The 17136-nt window shown below is 42.1% G+C and overlaps 1 long non-coding RNA gene across 1 annotated transcript; it reads left to right on the forward strand.

Annotated features, from left to right (window-relative positions):
• Window positions 1–348: 348 nt before the first annotated feature.
• On the forward strand, window positions 349–17136 carry LOC138930245 (uncharacterized). The gene is made up of 2 exons (XR_011446139.1): window positions 349–412; window positions 17012–17136. It is a non-coding gene; the product is annotated as an uncharacterized lncRNA (long non-coding RNA).

The raw sequence follows: 17136 nt of genomic DNA on the forward strand, positions 1-17136 counted from the left end.
GCCCACCCCCCCCCCCCGACAGCCCAGCTCTGACCAAATCATTCACCTCTGCCCTTTTATACCTTGAGGATGCTAATGTCTAGATCAAGGCTCACTTCCGGATGTGACAGCCCACCCCAGACAACCCTCACTTCAACATGATGTACCTCCATTCCAGACCAGAGCCCTGCCTTCTGCTTCCTGCAACATGAAGCACTCATCCTCTACAACCTGCTCCAGTCCCTAGACCTAGACCTCATCTTTTCCCCATCAACACCCCACCCAACTGCTCCAGCCTTTGGCCTGCACATGGAAGACACCAGAACAAAGAAAAGAATCTGTGAGTCAGCTCCAGTCAACTCCACCAAAGGAGAAAAAGGCCAAGGTTAACCATAATCACCCAGCTGCAGCAGCCATCTGGGAGCTGAAAAAGGTAGGGTTTTCTTCCCATCACATCAGAATGATCCGGCACAGCCAAAAGCTCTGGATGAAGCTTCTGGTTCAAATCCAGGGTGTGTGTGTTAGTCCATCAGTCATGTCTGACTCTGTGACCCCATGGACTGTAGCCCACCAGTCTCCTCTGTCCATGGAATTCTCCAGGCAAGAATACTGAAGTGGGTTCCCATTCTCTTCCTACTGAGGAGTGTGGGGGACCCTAGGTCTATTTGGAAACTATTGGGGTCTTTCTTGGGCCTTGATGTGAGCAAAGACCCATATCTTCATGGTATGAAGAGCAGACCTGAGAGTTTGGGTTTGGCAAGTTGTGTCATGGTATGAAAGGCAGAAGTGAGGGCTCTCACCTTTCTGTGGACTCTTGCTGTTTTTAAGTGCCAAAGGAATGCCTCCTGGCCTGCTCAGCCGCCTAATTGTGTGGGGGATTTAGTTTAAATATGATACAAGGGAACTTGGGAAAGAAGAATTTTAGAGTGAGGCATTGTTGTCAAATTTTTAGTTGGTTTGAAACAAAATGTTTCCAATCAATAACTAAGATCTTTCAGTAAATTCCAATGGTTTGGGGTTCAGTTTTCAATGATTTTATAAGTCAAGCAGATTTGTTTCAAGTTTTTGCAGGTTGTTTCTATGTTGTGGCTCTTTTGATATTATTTTTATTTCAATTTCATTTTAAGGTAGGTAATTATATTCTGTTTGGTTTCTAAAATTTTTATAAGCCTTTTACTTATGAAAATTGACTCAAAGCAAGTATCTCCCAACAGCAGTTTGTAAGACTTTTGTAACTATTGACTGTATTCATTTTTGAACTATTTCATGTTATTGTTCTAGCTTTAAAACACCTTATCATTTGTGAATTCTTAAAAATTCAGTTACAATTGAAACAATGATTTTATTCTGAATGTTCTTTCATATTCAATAAGCTTTTCATTTGTACAATTTTTTATCAATTTCTGATATTATTTTGATACCATATACTGTTCTATCAGAATTGAGGATGTGAACATTCCTAGGCTTTCCATTTGGACATTTGATTAATTTTTAAACACTGTGTCATTTTCTAAGCTTTAAAAAATTATATATTTGCATATATTTCAGAACTTGGAAAGTGATTTTTGTCTTTTTTTACATTTTTGAGTGAGTGAACTTGCTCAGTCGTGTCCTACTCTTTGGGACCCCATGGACTGTAGCCCACCAGGCTCCTCCCTCCATGGGATTCTCCAGGCAAGAGTACTGGAGTGGGTTGTCATTTCCTTCTCCAGGGGATCCTCCCAACCCTGGGATCGAACCCGGGTCTCCTGCATTCCAGGCAGATGCTTTAACGTCTGAGCCACCAGGGACGATTTTTTAAATTGAGATGTAATTGACATGTAACACTGTGTAAGTTAAAGGTAGACAATGCATTGACTTCATACATTACAATACATACAATACATACATTACATTACAATACATACATTACATTACATTACATACATTACAATATCATTATCACCAATTAGCTAACACCTCACATAATTATCATTTCTTTTTTGTGGTGGGAGTAATTAAGATCTAGTCTCTTAACAAGTTTGATGATCATAATACAATATTATTGTCTATATTCTCTGTACTGTGGGTTAGATCTCTAAGACTTAACTACCAGTGTCGAGTTTGTACCCTTAAACGACATCTCTCCTGTTCCCCCACCCCCAGAGCCTGGTAACCACCATTCTACTCTCTGTTTTCACAAGTTCAGCTTTTTCAGATTTTACATAAGTGTGCTCATACAGTGTTAGTCTTTCTCTGACTTATCTCACTTAGTATAATGTCCTCTAAGTTCATCCATATTGTCACAAATGGCAGGATTTCTTTCTTTCTCATGAAGGAAAGAATATATATAATGTCCTCTTCTTTACCTTCTTTATCCATTAATACATTGGTGGACACTTAAGTTGCTTCCATATCTTGGGTATTGGGAATAATGCTGCAATAAACATAGGAGTGGAAATATCTCTTCAATATCCTACTTTCATTCCCTCTGGATATAGGCCAAGAAGTGGAATTACTGGATAGGGTAGTTCCATTTTTAATATTTGAGGAAACTCCATACTATTTTCCATAGTAACTATACCAATTTACATTCCCACCAACAGTGCACAAGATTTCCCTTTTCTTCACATCCTCACCCACACTTGTTACCTCTTGTCTTTTTGGTGATGTCTATTCTAACAGGTATGAAGTGATAGCTCACTGTGGTTTTGATTTGCATCTCCCTGATTAGTTCTGTTGAGCATCTTTTCATGTACGTGTTGGTCATCTGGATGTCTTCTTTGGAGAAATTCTTGTTTGGTTTCTCTGCTCATTTATAAACCTATTGGAGATTTTATTATTGAATTGTATGAGTTCTTTATATATTTTGTATATTAAGTCCTTATATGATATATGACTTGCAAATATTTTCTCCCATTATGTAGATTGCAAATTTTATATTTTAAATCTTGTTTAAGTCAATTATTCCTGCTCTGGTTGGCAGTATTTTCAAGAAACGTTCAGTTGCAAATTAGTTTAAAATGCATGCCTCCAGTCACCAGTTAACACTTTGGTAACTGTTATGTATCCTATTTAGATGTTAAAAAAGCAGGAGTTGAACTATTCATATCACGCAGATTATAGCACACTTTTATCATCACTCAGTGTAGGCTATTTTCTTTTCAAATTTTATTTTATTTTTTTCTCTTGTACCCCAAATTCCTACTCTCATTATCCTCTCTCTACCACATAAATATTTTTGAAATATATCCTGGATGTTTGTATCTCCATACACACACACACACACACACACACACACACACATACGTATGTTGCTTGATGTCACAACTTTTTAAAGCATTTTCTTCTCAAAAATCATTTTTCAGATTTTAGGGTTTTTTCCCAAACAGTAATATTCACTTTATGAATCTAGCTTTGTTATATTTTTGACTGTATCATTTACGTCATTGCAGGCTTTAGTTAACATAATGTTCCCAGTCCAATGACATTATATTGCTACTTTGTTTGGCTTTCAGAATTGAAGCTTTTATCTAATTGGGCTTGTTTCATATCATGAAAGGCTGCTCTCAGAGCATCAGGGCCAGGAATGAGGGCTTTTTTTTCTGGTCAGGGAATGACAGGTAGCGAACTCTGTAAATTGGCTTGCCCAGTTTCTCTTCTAACCCTTTCCTGGTGCACCTTCTTTTATGACACAAAATAGAGCTAAAAGCTCTATTTTCTCCCTTCTTTGAAACCGGAAATTGATGTGATTTAGGTTCTGCTAATCAGATATACTCCTATGTGAATTATCTTTGAAAATTTAGTCAAGTGGAGAGAGTGGTGGCAGTATTAGAAGCCTCCATTTTATGGCTGGCAGTCTAGCAGGCCCAGGTGGCTCTGGAACAACAGATGCAATAGCAGCTTCCTGACCTCAGGTGCATAGCTAAGGGAGTATATTCCTAGAGCCAACGGTCATGATGGCAGATTCCTGACTCCAGGATTGTGACTAAGATACTATGATCCTGAACCCAGCTGTCAGGGAAGAAACTTCCTAATTCCCCAGATCCCTGTGTGTCAGAGGTAACAGTCTTCCTAGCAGGGCACTTCATTTTATTGTGTTAGTAGTCATTCCTGGCAGCTGAGCCTAAGGGTTGCCTCTTCAGCCCTTCTGATGATTTCGTAAGCACATTTTCCCCTCTCTTAAGTCCATACCCTGTTAAAGTAAGCAGAGTGATTTCTGTTATGGGCAACTGAACTTTGATTAATACACATGCTGATCAAAATAAAGTTCTTCCACAAAGAAGATGTAGTGCACACACGCATGCACACACACGCACGCACACACACACACACGGGAATACTACTCAGCCATAAAGAACAAAGTTTTCCCATACGCAGCAACATGTGTGGACTGGCAAGCATTATGCCAGTGAAATAAGTTAAACGACATTCTATGATATCAGTTGTATCTGGGACCTAAAAAGTACAACAAATGTTGATTATAACAAAAAGGAAGCAGACCCACAGATACAGAGAACAAACTAGTGGAGAGGGAAGTGGGAGGGGCAAGAGAGGGGTAGGGCAGTAAGAAGTATAAACTACTAGGTATAAAATAAGCTACACAGATATATTACACAACACAGAGAATATAGCCAACATTTTATAATAACTAGAAATTTTAAAAATAAAGTTCTTCCAACAAGAATGCTCTACTAGGGATACCAAGACTATTGTTCTTTCAGACAACCACTCACACAACTTATTTTTTTAAATTAATTTACGTATTTACTTTTGGCTGTGCTGGGACTTTGCTGTATTGCACAGGCTTTCTCTAATTGCAGTGAGGGGAGCTACTCTTCCTTGCAGTGCTTGGACTTCTCATTGTGGTGGCTTCGCTCGTGGTGGAGCACGGGCTCTAAGCGTTCCAGTTTCAGTAGTTGCAGCTCCCGGGCTCTAGACTTTGGGCTCAGTGGCTGTGGGGCACAGGCTTAGTTGCTCTGCAGCATGTGGCATCTTCCCGGACCAGGAATCAAACCTGCGTCCCCTGCATTGGCAGATGGATTCTCATCCACTGTGCCACCAGGGAAGTCCCACAACTTGTTATTCCTTTTAAGGAATTTCATTAGGGCATGTCAGGTACAGAGCCTCTTTCATCACTCACAAATCCCAGACTAGTGACCAGATGAAAAGAGTTTATCATGTGTGGACGGAGAAACTCCTTTCTCTGAGCAATTAGAACTCCTTATCCTCAATGGAATTTGCTTTTAGTTACTGCATCTCCCATCTTAGAATAAATTGACTTAATAGAGAAATGTCTCACTCTTTTTTGCTCAGGACCCTGATTCCAGATGGAGGAGGAAATGGCAACCCACTGCAGTATTCTTGCCTGGAAAATCCCATGGAGAGAGGGGCCTGGGTGGCTACAGTCCACAAGGTCACACAGAATCGGACATGAGTGAGCACAGACAGCACAGCTGACAGCAGAGACTTAGTCCAAACAGGGAGGAGGTGAGGTACACATCATCTTTAGCAGGGCATCAAAAGAAAAAGAGCAAAAATTGTGAGCTTCAAGGACTCAAAATGTAGGAGCTTGGCAGGCAGGCTCTGCTGTCTCCTTGGGGCCATCTAGAACGGAAGGGTCAATCTGCTGAGCTCCTCTGGGTAACAGGCTATCTACTCAGCAGCCCTGCTCACTGCTTGCCTGGCATCATCACATTCCCACAAGTTGTCACATCAATCTGAGAATGAGGACGGTGCTGCCATGTAGAATGCTTGTATGTGCAATGCTACTTATGTTCACTAAAGGCTCAGTGCATCGGGAGGCCCCTGGACAGCCCAAAGAAAAGTACACAAAGGCTGCTAGGCCATGCAGACGACTACACAAGTGGTACTTTCACCAAATCAGGACCTAACCAGCCCTTCCTCACCTCCACATTCATGTCATCCCCAGCTGTCCTGTTATTCATCTTTCTTCTTTTTAGGCTTTACTTGTCTGGGCTGCTTGGAGAAGGAAATGGCACCCCACTCCAGTACTCTTGCCTGGAAAATCCCATGGACGAAGAAGCCTGGTAGGCTATAGTCCATGGGGTCGCAGAGTCGGACACGACTGAGCGACTTCACTTCACTTCACTTGTCTGGGCTGCTACCCGTGTTTAACCTATACTCTGAGTTTTCTAACCTTTTAATTGCATTTTCTAGGCTCCTATTAACCACCTGCCTATTAGCATTAAGTCTTTTCCGGCTGATAAATTCCTAAACACCTTCCTTTGGGGCCCAGTCTTGGGTTTACTTGCCTGTGACCTTTCCAGAAAGGCAAACCTGATAGAACCTGACCCAGCTTGGACTGAAGGCTTACCAAAGAATACCAGCCCCACCCCCAACCATCACCCCAGGCATTATTTTTGTATGGTTTTCTGAAATGTATTTCAAAGTTAGGGAGTTTGGAAAGGCCGAGCATATTCCAAGGTTAAGCTTTGTGTACAAGATTGATGATTGACTGGAGAAACCCCTGTACTGGTTAAAGTAATGCTAGCTACTGTAAATAAATAAACCCTGAAACGATTTCAGTGGCTTAACATGATAGATTAGATTCTTGCTCGATTAACCCAGTGATGTTGTTCTTTCCTGGCGGTGACCTCCTTCTATCCTGTGACCTCACTCTTTCCTAGGGTTCCAGTGTTCCCACCATTTAGCTGGCAGATGAAGAAAGAGACCACAGGGAAGGCACAGCCCCTTATTTGGCATGTAGTAATTCTCACACTCTACTAGCAAGTACTAATCACCTGGATGGTTTGGGGTCAGGATAGGGGTTCTGAGAACTGTAATCCCCAACTGGGCAGCTGCTTCTAGCCACAATTCCATGCCATAGAAAGAGAGCATGAATCTTAGATGGCCACTGAGCCATCTCAGTCACACACGCTTTTTTCTTTCTCAAATAATCAGCTTCTAAGTCAATCATTGCAGAAGATAAAATGTTAAATTCTATACAAAGGCAGTGAGGCAAAATTTCCTGGAAATAAATTAGAAATAAAACCTCTTAGTATCCAAAAGTTGGCCCCAAATATCAAAGTGGACTTGAAAAGTTTTAAGTTTTTCACAGAACAGAAAAAATAACACCCTCACTCTTCACCAACATTTAAATAGCTGGGCACAATGGCTGAAATTCAGGTAAAAACTATTAAAAGTCCCCAAACTCCTTGATAACACAAATTTTTCAAATATTTGGAAAATATTATGATGAAAGAATCGTTGACTCTTTGTGTGTGTGTTTGTGTGTGTTTAAGACAGAATGTATGCTTATCCTTGCTGATAAGTTGCTCTTCCATATCTAGCAAGACTGTCCCCAGTGGGGGCCTACCCCTCCTAAGTACATCTTTGGGGATCATGAAGGCCAGGCCCATTTCTGGGTGGATAGCTTAAGGAAGAGTTCCACAAGCCTATAGGCTCACATTCAAGGAGACTCCATCTGGGTCCTCCCCATGTCTCTCTGACCTGTGGTCCTCTAGCAAGGCACAGTAAATACCCTCCACGTTACCCTAACCAGTGGGTGGTGAACAGTAGATCTCTTCGTGCAAAGATATCCATTCCTTCACATGTGTGTTTATAAGCTCCACATCTGCTACTCTGATTCATGGGCTCTGTTTTTCTCCTTATCTAAACCTTGAAACCAGATTTTGTTCATATCCCCCATAGAAAATCACAACAGTGAGGTTTGTAGAATTAAATTGTAGAAGATTTCCTAAGGGGAGATATGCCAATGTGAGGGGTTGCTCCCATAGAATTTAACTTGAAAGTTGCCATTAGATATTATTTCATCTACAGCTTTCTTTTTAGTCTCTAGTGATCAACTCCACCTTGTCCCGCCCACCTGCACCTTCACCCAACAGTCTTCCATTTTCCCATGCATTGTTCTCTCCTTCAGAGGATCTTGCCCAGGCAGTCTTGATCTTTCCTCTTGCTCTTTCAGGGAAATTATTGTCTCCCCTAGCTTCTCCCTCCAAATTTATGCATTCCACCGACTTCTGGAAGCTTATCCCTCACTCCCTATGACAGGCCATTAATTATAAAGTTAATGACTTTGTACCTAGCTCCTCACACTCCCCTCAAAAAACCCTCTTCTGTTACTAAATCTACCTTCCTTAGAAAGTTATATGATATCACATCTAATATTCTCTTCTGCTGCTTATGCAACATAAACATCCTGGTATTTTCAGCTGATCTGTAGGGGAGACAGTGATCTGCAGAAGCCATTCAACTGGAAATTGTCAGATAGTGAGTGGGGAGGAAATACAAATAATGGACCAAGTATACTGTAAAAGACATATTTTCACCAAAAGCTGGTCAACGTGCCTACTCTTGTGACTGAAAATCAGTGACTGACACCTGAAACCAATCAGGCCATAAGGGAATCTACCCCCCACACACAGTTGTTTGTTTAGTCCAGCTCTGAGAATCAGACATCTACACTGAAATTCTACTACCACTTTAAGAAATAGTACAGTTGCCCAGGTTTATTTAAAAACTGGTTCTTTTTAAAACTGGTTGGTGATACATATAAAAAATACTAAGGTTATATATGTTGTAGAACTAAGAATATGAAAGACCATGACCAGGGCATGTTTGAGTTGGGTTACACAAAAAAAGGTAAACAAAGATAACTTTGAAAGAAGAGATTACCTCAAATAGTACGTTTACCTAGGTGATTCTTAGGTCCTAAGTCTAGGTCCCAAGTCTCCTATGGATCCGGGGAAGGTCATGGGGTCCCAGCCCTGGTCAGAAAGGCCACAGAAGCCAGTCTATAAAAAGGTGGGGGCTGGGCTTGCACAAGAGATTTCCTCAGCTATATCCTTCCTGTCCGGGAAAATGAAGGCCAGAAGAGCAGGCTTGAGAACTGATCTCCATAAACTGCTATAAAAACAGACAGAAGCTTTTTAGGGATGCCCAGCAATGAGAACAAAACAGGAAACATGCCCTTAGGGAAGCGATTAGTTCTGGGCTAGAGCAGTCTCTAAAGGCCTTGGGAGAGTGGCTTGTGGGCATCTCTTTCCAACTCCACATTTCTGTTCATGACATTGTATTGGCAACTTGAAATCAGCCCTAGTGGGAGCATTTACACCATAGAAATAGGCAAATGCTACAAATCAGGGGTTTTCTCTCCCTGAGAGCTGTTTCACCAATACACCACTGCCTGTGGGCATGTGCTTGTCTAGGGAGGAGACGGGCGTTCCCCATGCAAGCCCCTTTGAATGTCTAGCACCTACCCACTCACTACCTGGAGTGGGCATCTTCTATTGATATTTTTTGTCTGCTGCATCCCTACTTGTTTTCCTTTTGGTACTAACACCCCCTGTTCTTTTCCTTGGTCCTGATTATTTATAAATTTCTCTTTTACTCCATGAATTTGCACTGGGCCCACTCAGTCTTATGCTTAAAGGAAACTGGGACATAACTATACAAATAAAATCCAACCTGACCATGACATCAGGGCATTTTACTGCAGAACAAGGAAAGTTGTGGTTCCACCACCTCCGATCACCCTTATTAGCATAGGTTACACCTACCGAGCCCCTACTGTGTGCAGGTGCTTTCCATGGATTTTCTCCTTCAATCCTCACAACCACTCTAGGAGCTGAATGTAATTATCCCCACGGGAAAACAGAGACTCAGATTGGCTTCTCTAAGTGAATAGCTAAAGGAAACATCGAGCCAGATCCTGAGCCTGAATTTGAACCCAGGTCTGCATGACTCTAAATCCCATGTTTGTAACCACTTCATTCCTCTGCTCTCAACTCATTTGTCAAACATCATGGTAACAGCACTGTGGGGGAAGATAGAAAGCGCTCAGGGGCCATTATCCTCCTTTGCCCAGTCTCAGTCTCATTATACTTCAGTGTGTGGTGAGTGCTGAGGAAAAAGAGCCAGCTGACGCGTGGGATTGCCAAGCAACAGCTTATGAAACGAACTCAAACCATGGCAACCAAACACTGTGGACCCAGCAATAGCCTCATTTCATTTACAAGAGTAAGAGGAGGGCTTTGTCAACAACCGATTAGGTAAATGAGAGGACTACCGACTATGCAAGTACAAGGAATTATCATATCATCATCATCATCATTTTAGGAGCACACAATATCAAATGATCTATGAAAATTATTCCTTGAAAAAATAAAAGATTAATCACATCATTATGTCACTTATAAACTGCATACATATACATTTTTTAAAAAATTGTGTATCTCTGATACCAAAAATCTCAACCAAATGCTTATTATTTAATAGAGCTATTCATTTTGGGGTGGTAAAGAGGGCTAACACAGGAATACCTCTTATTTTAAAATCAATTTATTTACAAAGCTCCTTCTAATTAATTCCTCACAATAACTCTGTGTGCTTAGTATTGTTTTTTCCACTCCACAGGCAGGGAAACCATGACATTGCAATTATAAATGAGTTCTCATAGGGTGCACAGATAAATAAAGCACAGATCCAGGAGGCCCTCCTGCAAAAATGTACATCTCTGAACCCTCTGAGAACCTGATCACATTCACAGCTCCTCTTCCTTGAAAAATGTGCAAAAATCAACTTATACACTACAGTTTGCCTATTATTCAGTGGGACTCATGGTTCCCCCTGATGTACATCCATGCAACCCAGCTGCAAGAACAATATTCATTTGTTTTTAATCCATGCTATATAGTGCTCACAGGGTCTTTTTATTTATTTTCTGTGGGGCTTACATGAAGCTTACCCCAAAGTCAGAGGGTTGCTAGTGAGAAGACATGGGAGGCTAGTAATTGCAGGCAGAAGGGATTGGATATCACTGAGTTGTTCATAATTTCAATCTGCCTCAATTTTGGTGCCTCCAAACTCTGTCCTGATATCATCTAACCAACAAGTAACCACAGAGCCCATGATTCTCTGTCCAGGTGTGTTTTGTTCAGCTGTTGCGACCTAGACATTGTCATTGTGCTGTCAGGAGAACTCATGGCTGTTCTCGTCATGAGAGGAATGGAGTCTTTACCTCATAGTGACTCCCACACCAGGATGGCAGTGTATTTTTTCTCAGAGAACGTGAGGTAGTTTGCTAAGGACCCACACCAGGCAAACTCTAAATCTTTAATAATGCAGGACTTTGGTTGCAACCCCCTCCTACCCTGATAGTTGGTGTTGGACCTTCTATGAAAATCACAGACTCTTTTCCTCTCTCAATCCCAAGGCCCAGGCTTTTAAAAAGCCTTTCTGTACTTGATTGGCCCCTCTTATACTCCAGGTCATACCATCATGATATTTGGAGATGAGAAGGAGCCCAAATCCTGTGGGGATGGAGGCAGGGGAGTAGGAAGAGACAGAGACACACAGAGAGATATCTTCTTCTCCTTAAGGCTTCAGTGGAGTCTGAAATGGGGGATGCAGTTCCCCGACCTTGAATGTCATCAGTATCTCCCTGCCTCCCTCTCAGCCCTCCTTTCAGTCTGTGGGATTTTCATCTAGTGTGAGATGGCTGGATGCCTTTGGACAGACCACTACAGGCATATTCTTCTATGCTTGTAGATAGGCTGGGTCCTTATCTCTTAGTGTTCAGAAAACCTAAGATCTCATGGCTCAGAAAGCCTTTCTTACAGTTCTATTTGCTCTGTGTAAATTTTCTGAAATCTCTTCTGAAACTCAAAAGCTGATCTTGGGCTCTTTGAGTCTATTTGCATTTCTGCTAAAATAACTCTACCCTGGGGCAAAAACTGTGGACGTGCTGAGTCTGAGGCAGGGCCAGGAGTACAAGGGCAAGCTGGAGCTGAGGGTGAAAAACAAAGGTTAATGATTCACAATGTCACACTTTCACAGAAAGAAAGAGAAATAAGTTAGTCAATAAAGAGATAAGGGTTCAAAAAGGGAAAAAAAGACCAGACTAAATTCTAAAAAATGATTCCATAACTCTTTTATTTCTCCCCCAAGAGGAAGCTCCTTGTGAAAATAGATTTTAGTTTTGCCCCCCACCCCGAATGTCTTCTCTCCTAGCCCACTGGCCATTAGGATCTGGAAATATTGTCTTGCACATGCATTATGTGCATTGTCTCATTTAAATCTGTAAGATAGTGTTGTTATACCTACAAGGAGATGAGGAAATAAGAATAAGAGAGAATATATAACTTGCTTTTGGTACATAGCTAATAATTTAAATGGTAATCTATTTTCTGGAGAGCCCAATGCTAATAACCACTAAAGCCTAACAGTCTTTTGGCTCTTCTGAGGGTTGAAGGGGTTGGGGAGGAGAAAGCCTGTGCAGCCTCAAGGTTGGAGTGTGTCTGGAGCATAAGGGCCTCTTTGTGCACTGAGCCATGGGGCCAGTTTTCTACAAATTCCAAGACTTCACAAGCACTAGAGGGGTCACACACTATTGGAAAGTGATATCACCTATTGCTCATAATGTCACCTTTCTTAGTCTGCATTGGTGTGCAGAAAATAGTTATTAGAACAGACCTGAAACTCCAGTACTTTGGCCACCTCATGTGAAGAGCTGACTCATTGGAAAAGACTCTGATGCTGGGAGGGATTGGGGGCAGGAGGAGAAGGGGACGACAGGATGAGATGGCTGGATGGCATCACTGACTCGATGGACGTGAGTCTGAGTGAACTCCGGAAGTTGGTGATGGACAGGGAGGCCTGGCATGCTGCGATTCATGGGGTTGCAAAGAGTCGGACACGACTGAGTGACTGAACTGAACCGAGACCTTGAGTTGACTTTAGACAATCTTGAGTTGTATTTAGACAATCTTGAGTTGTCTTTAGAAAGGCCTGCTTTCAAGGTTGGTCTTTGGCTGGCATCTGGGAACTTGGCTGTTGAAGGCAGAATAGTAGCTGCCTAAAGATGTATGTTATAATCCCTGGAACCTATGAATATGTTACTTGACAACATATTCAATTTATATGACAAAAGGTTTTTTGTGGGTGTGATTAAAGTTAAGGGCTTTGAGATAAGGAGATGATCTGGGATTATCTGGGTGAGCCTAATCTCATCCCATGAATCCTTTAGAGCAAAGAAACTTTCCCAGTTGTGGCCAGAGAGATGAGGAGGAGTCAGAAAGATATGCCTTGAAAAGGATTTGACTCACAGTTCTGGGTTCTAAGATGGAGAAAGAGGCCATAAGCCAAGGAATGTGGTGGCCTCTAGAAGCTAGGAACAGCCCTCAGGTTATCCTTGCAAGAAAACAAGGACCTCTGAACTGAATTCTGCCAATAACCTGAGTAAGCTGGAAACAGACCCTCCTCTGGGGCCTCCGAAAGGAATGTAACCCTGCTGACACCTGGAATTTAGCCTGGTGAGACCAGTACCGGACTTATGACCTCCAGAACTCTAAGAGAATAAATTTGTGTAGTTTAAACTTCTAAGTGTGTGAAATTTTGTCACAGCAGTAATAAGACTATTAACACAGCACACTACCCATTCCCTAATTGATAAGTGTGATTCTTTGTGCTTAACCTGTTTGTAGAGTGTCATTTATACTGAACACCTGCTTTCCTTCTGAGAGTCTGGAATTTTGGTACATGCTAGGCAGAGGGTGTCCAATCACCATCCCCCAATTTAAAAAAAAAAAAAACAACTCTCAGACACTGAGTGAGCTTCTTTGGATAAAAACATCATCCACATATCATGTGTTTTCATTCCTGGGGAAGAGTGGACTTGCTGATCTTATTGTAGATCCTGTTGTCTTAATAAACCTTAGCTGTGAGGATAATTATATACTGAGTCCCTTGAATCCTTTTAGCGAATTCACTGAATGTGTGGGTAGTCTTGGGGACCCTCAAAATAGTGAAGGATGACAGGCAGCATTTTGGGTGGCCAGAAAGTTCCAAAGGGCTGTAGAAGATGGGATCTGAAGGCAGCCCTTTGCATGCCATGTCTCACTTAGAGCTGGTGACTGATAGAGGTAGGGGCCCCGCACAACTCGTTTCTCTGTTGCAGAGCAACAGTATTTCCCAGAGCGGCGGGAGAGGGGTGGGGGCGGGGGTGCGGGGGGCGGAGCGGTTCCAAACAGGAATGGCTATGATCTACCACAGCGGAGGCACACCTGCTCCCCCTGGTGGTCCGTGCCTTTCGGTAGGCACAACCAGAGATGAGGACTCACCACGCGACTCACCACACAGTGATGAGTAGAGCAAATCCCAACTGAAGCTACCGGCTGAGGCAAGCATTGGATGTCAAAGTTCAATTCCAACAGGCCTTCAGACCCAGCCATCTTGAACAATTCTAATGAATCTTGCATGCATCCCCCCTGGAAATATATATTTAAAATGAATCAACTTGCATTTATTCAACTAATTTTTCACAAGCATGCCAAAAAGAAGAATCTCCTCAACAAATGAGCTGTACAAATGATACATGGAAAAAAAAAGTGAACCTCAATACCTGGGGTTGCCAGCCTCCATGGAAATATGTTCTGAGAGCAGATTTTTTCAAGAACATATCTAGTTAGACAGTAAAACCTGTTGACACCTACTTGGTTGTCCTTTCCCTCTGAATGGAGACAATGTGTCTGCTTGGACAGAACCCTCCTGGAGGGGAGACAGAAACCTTATGTGAAGTTGTAGTCCGGTGAGAGTAAAGCTACTTCTTTTTTAATCTCCCTTATCTAACAAGATATTCCTAAGAGAGCATCTTTTAGGCTTCTGCTAAGATTAAGGTCCCTAAGCGTCAGTGAAAATTTACAACTACATAAGGAAAGTGGCCAACCTAATTTGTTCTTTCATGGTATCATTCCTTCCTTCAATCATGTGTGGAGGCACCGAGCTAGATGCTAGGGGATACAGTAGTAAACCAGACAGACATGGCCCCTGCCCCCATGGAGGGCCAAGCCTAAAAGAATTCTCCCATCTGGTCTCGCCATGGTCCGCCCCCTGGATGAACAGTACAGACTCTGACCACAGACTCAGATAGACCTAAATCCCCAGTAGCGCCTGGACCATATCTATAACCTGTTGCGAAACAGGAAGGGACATGGGACTCTGAGGTATACACACTCAATATCCTTTCCTTAGGGACAGAGCATCACCCTCTGCCCTATCCAGCCTCTTCTGAAAAGCCTTTCTAAATTTATAGAAAGCAGGAGACTCAGGTTCGATCCCTGGGTGGGGAAGATCCCCTGGAGAAGAACATGGTGACCCACTCCAGTATTCTTGCCTGGAAAATCCCATGGACAGAGGAGTCTGCCTGGCTACAGTCCATAGGGTTGCAAACAGTCGGACATGACTTAGCAACTAAACCACCACATTGAGTTCCGCCTCTGTAAGGTGGAAAACAGAACTCAGCTGGGAGGAGAGGTGTGAGTCCCAGGCTCCACTAATCAGATGTTCTCCATCAAGACTTCAGGTCAGCTAGAGGTTATCATACTAAGTGATGTAAGTCAGACAAATGCCATGTGATATCACTTACATGTGGAATTTAAAATATGACACAAATGAACTTATCTATGAGACAGCAAAAGATTCACATAGAGACAGAGAACAGATCTGTGGTTGCCAAGGGGGAGAGGATGGGAGAGGGAAGGATTAGGAGTTTGGGGTTGGCAGAGGCAAACTATTATATGTAGGATGGATAAACAAGGTCCTACTGTATAGCATAGGGAACTACATTCAGTATCCCATGATACAGGGAGCTCAGCTTGGTGCTCTGTGATAACCTAGAAAGGTGGGGTTGGGGAGTGGGAGGGAGACTCAGAGGGAGGGAATATATATATACATAATAGCTGATTCTCTTTGTTGTACAGCAGAAACAACATTGTAAAGCAACTATATGCCAATAAAAAAAGACAGAAATGAAGTTAGCCAAGCAGAAAATATCCTGTGATAAACCATAGTGGAAAAGAATATGCAAAAGAATATATGGGACTTCCCTTGTAGTCCAGCAGTTAAGAATCTGCCTTCTAGTGCAGAGGATGAGGATTTGATCCCTGGTAGGGGAACTAAGATCCTACCGGGCAGGTCAACTAAGCCCATGCACCACAACCACTGAGCCCAAAGACAGATATGCCAACTAAGACCCGACACAGCCAAAAAAAAATTTTTTAAGAAAAAAAAAAAAAAAATATATATATATATATATATATCTGAATCACTTTGCTGTATACACCAGAAACTAACACAATGCTGTAAATCAACTATTCTTCAAATAAAAATTTTTTTTAAATAAAGACTTCCATTCAGGAGAGAGAAACAAGTAAGGAGACAATCATCCAGTGGAATCCATGCCTGGTGACAGCGGTGGAGCACGGCTGCGAGGTGCCGAGGTTTCACAAACAACTGTAGTAGGTGTCCCAGTGGCACAGTCCCAGGTTCAGCCTCAGCAGTAGCTGTCCCCAGAGGAGATGGATGGGACCAATTTTTGACTGAGAAGCCCCCAAGCCAGATCCTCTCATCTGTTGGAGATTTCCTTGAACTCTGCCTAATGACAGTTTTTTAAAAATCCCCTTTCTGGTTAAGGAAGCTAGAATGGGTTTTGTCGCTTGCAACTAAGAAGACTGATACATAGAGACTTGAAAACGAGCAGGAAACCAGTCAATGCACTGGTTGTAAGTTTCTCAAAGACACTTTCATGGCTGGGGTTGAAACAGGAAGCAATGAGTAGAGGACTATAAGTCTCATCTGGCTACCTATTTAGAAAGTTGCTTGTTTATTTTTTTTTTAAAGTCATAGGTCTGCCTTCCCCACTAAGGCCAAGAGGGTTGATGCTTCTTACTGGCATTGACCTTCCTGCATGGCATACACTCACCACAAGGTGGCAAAAGAGATTATCACATTCAGCCAGCCTATCTTTCTCAGCACCATTATTGCAGTGAGGAGAACATTTATTGAGCATCTAGTGTGTGCCAGGAACTGTTCCAAGGGGTTGTATGCATTCTGTAATTTGTTCCTCACATTAATCCTGTGAAATAAGTACCATTTGATATATGAGGAAACAGGCATGGAGATATCCATCTTCTAGCTCATCTTTTATCTGTCTACATATCATTCATTTTCTATCATCTGTATCTACCTATTTATTATTTATACATTTTAATTTAAAGTTTTCTTTATTATATAGGGAGTTTGGAGGAGAATGGATACATGTGTATGTATTGCTGAATCCCCTTGCTGTTCACTGAAACTATCACAACACTGTTAATTGGCTATCCCCCAATCAATACAAAATAAAAAGTTCAGAATTAA

This window comes from Ovis canadensis, chromosome X (genome assembly GCF_042477335.2).
Source record: "Ovis canadensis isolate MfBH-ARS-UI-01 breed Bighorn chromosome X, ARS-UI_OviCan_v2, whole genome shotgun sequence".
Classification (NCBI taxonomy): Eukaryota; Metazoa; Chordata; class Mammalia; order Artiodactyla; family Bovidae; genus Ovis; species Ovis canadensis.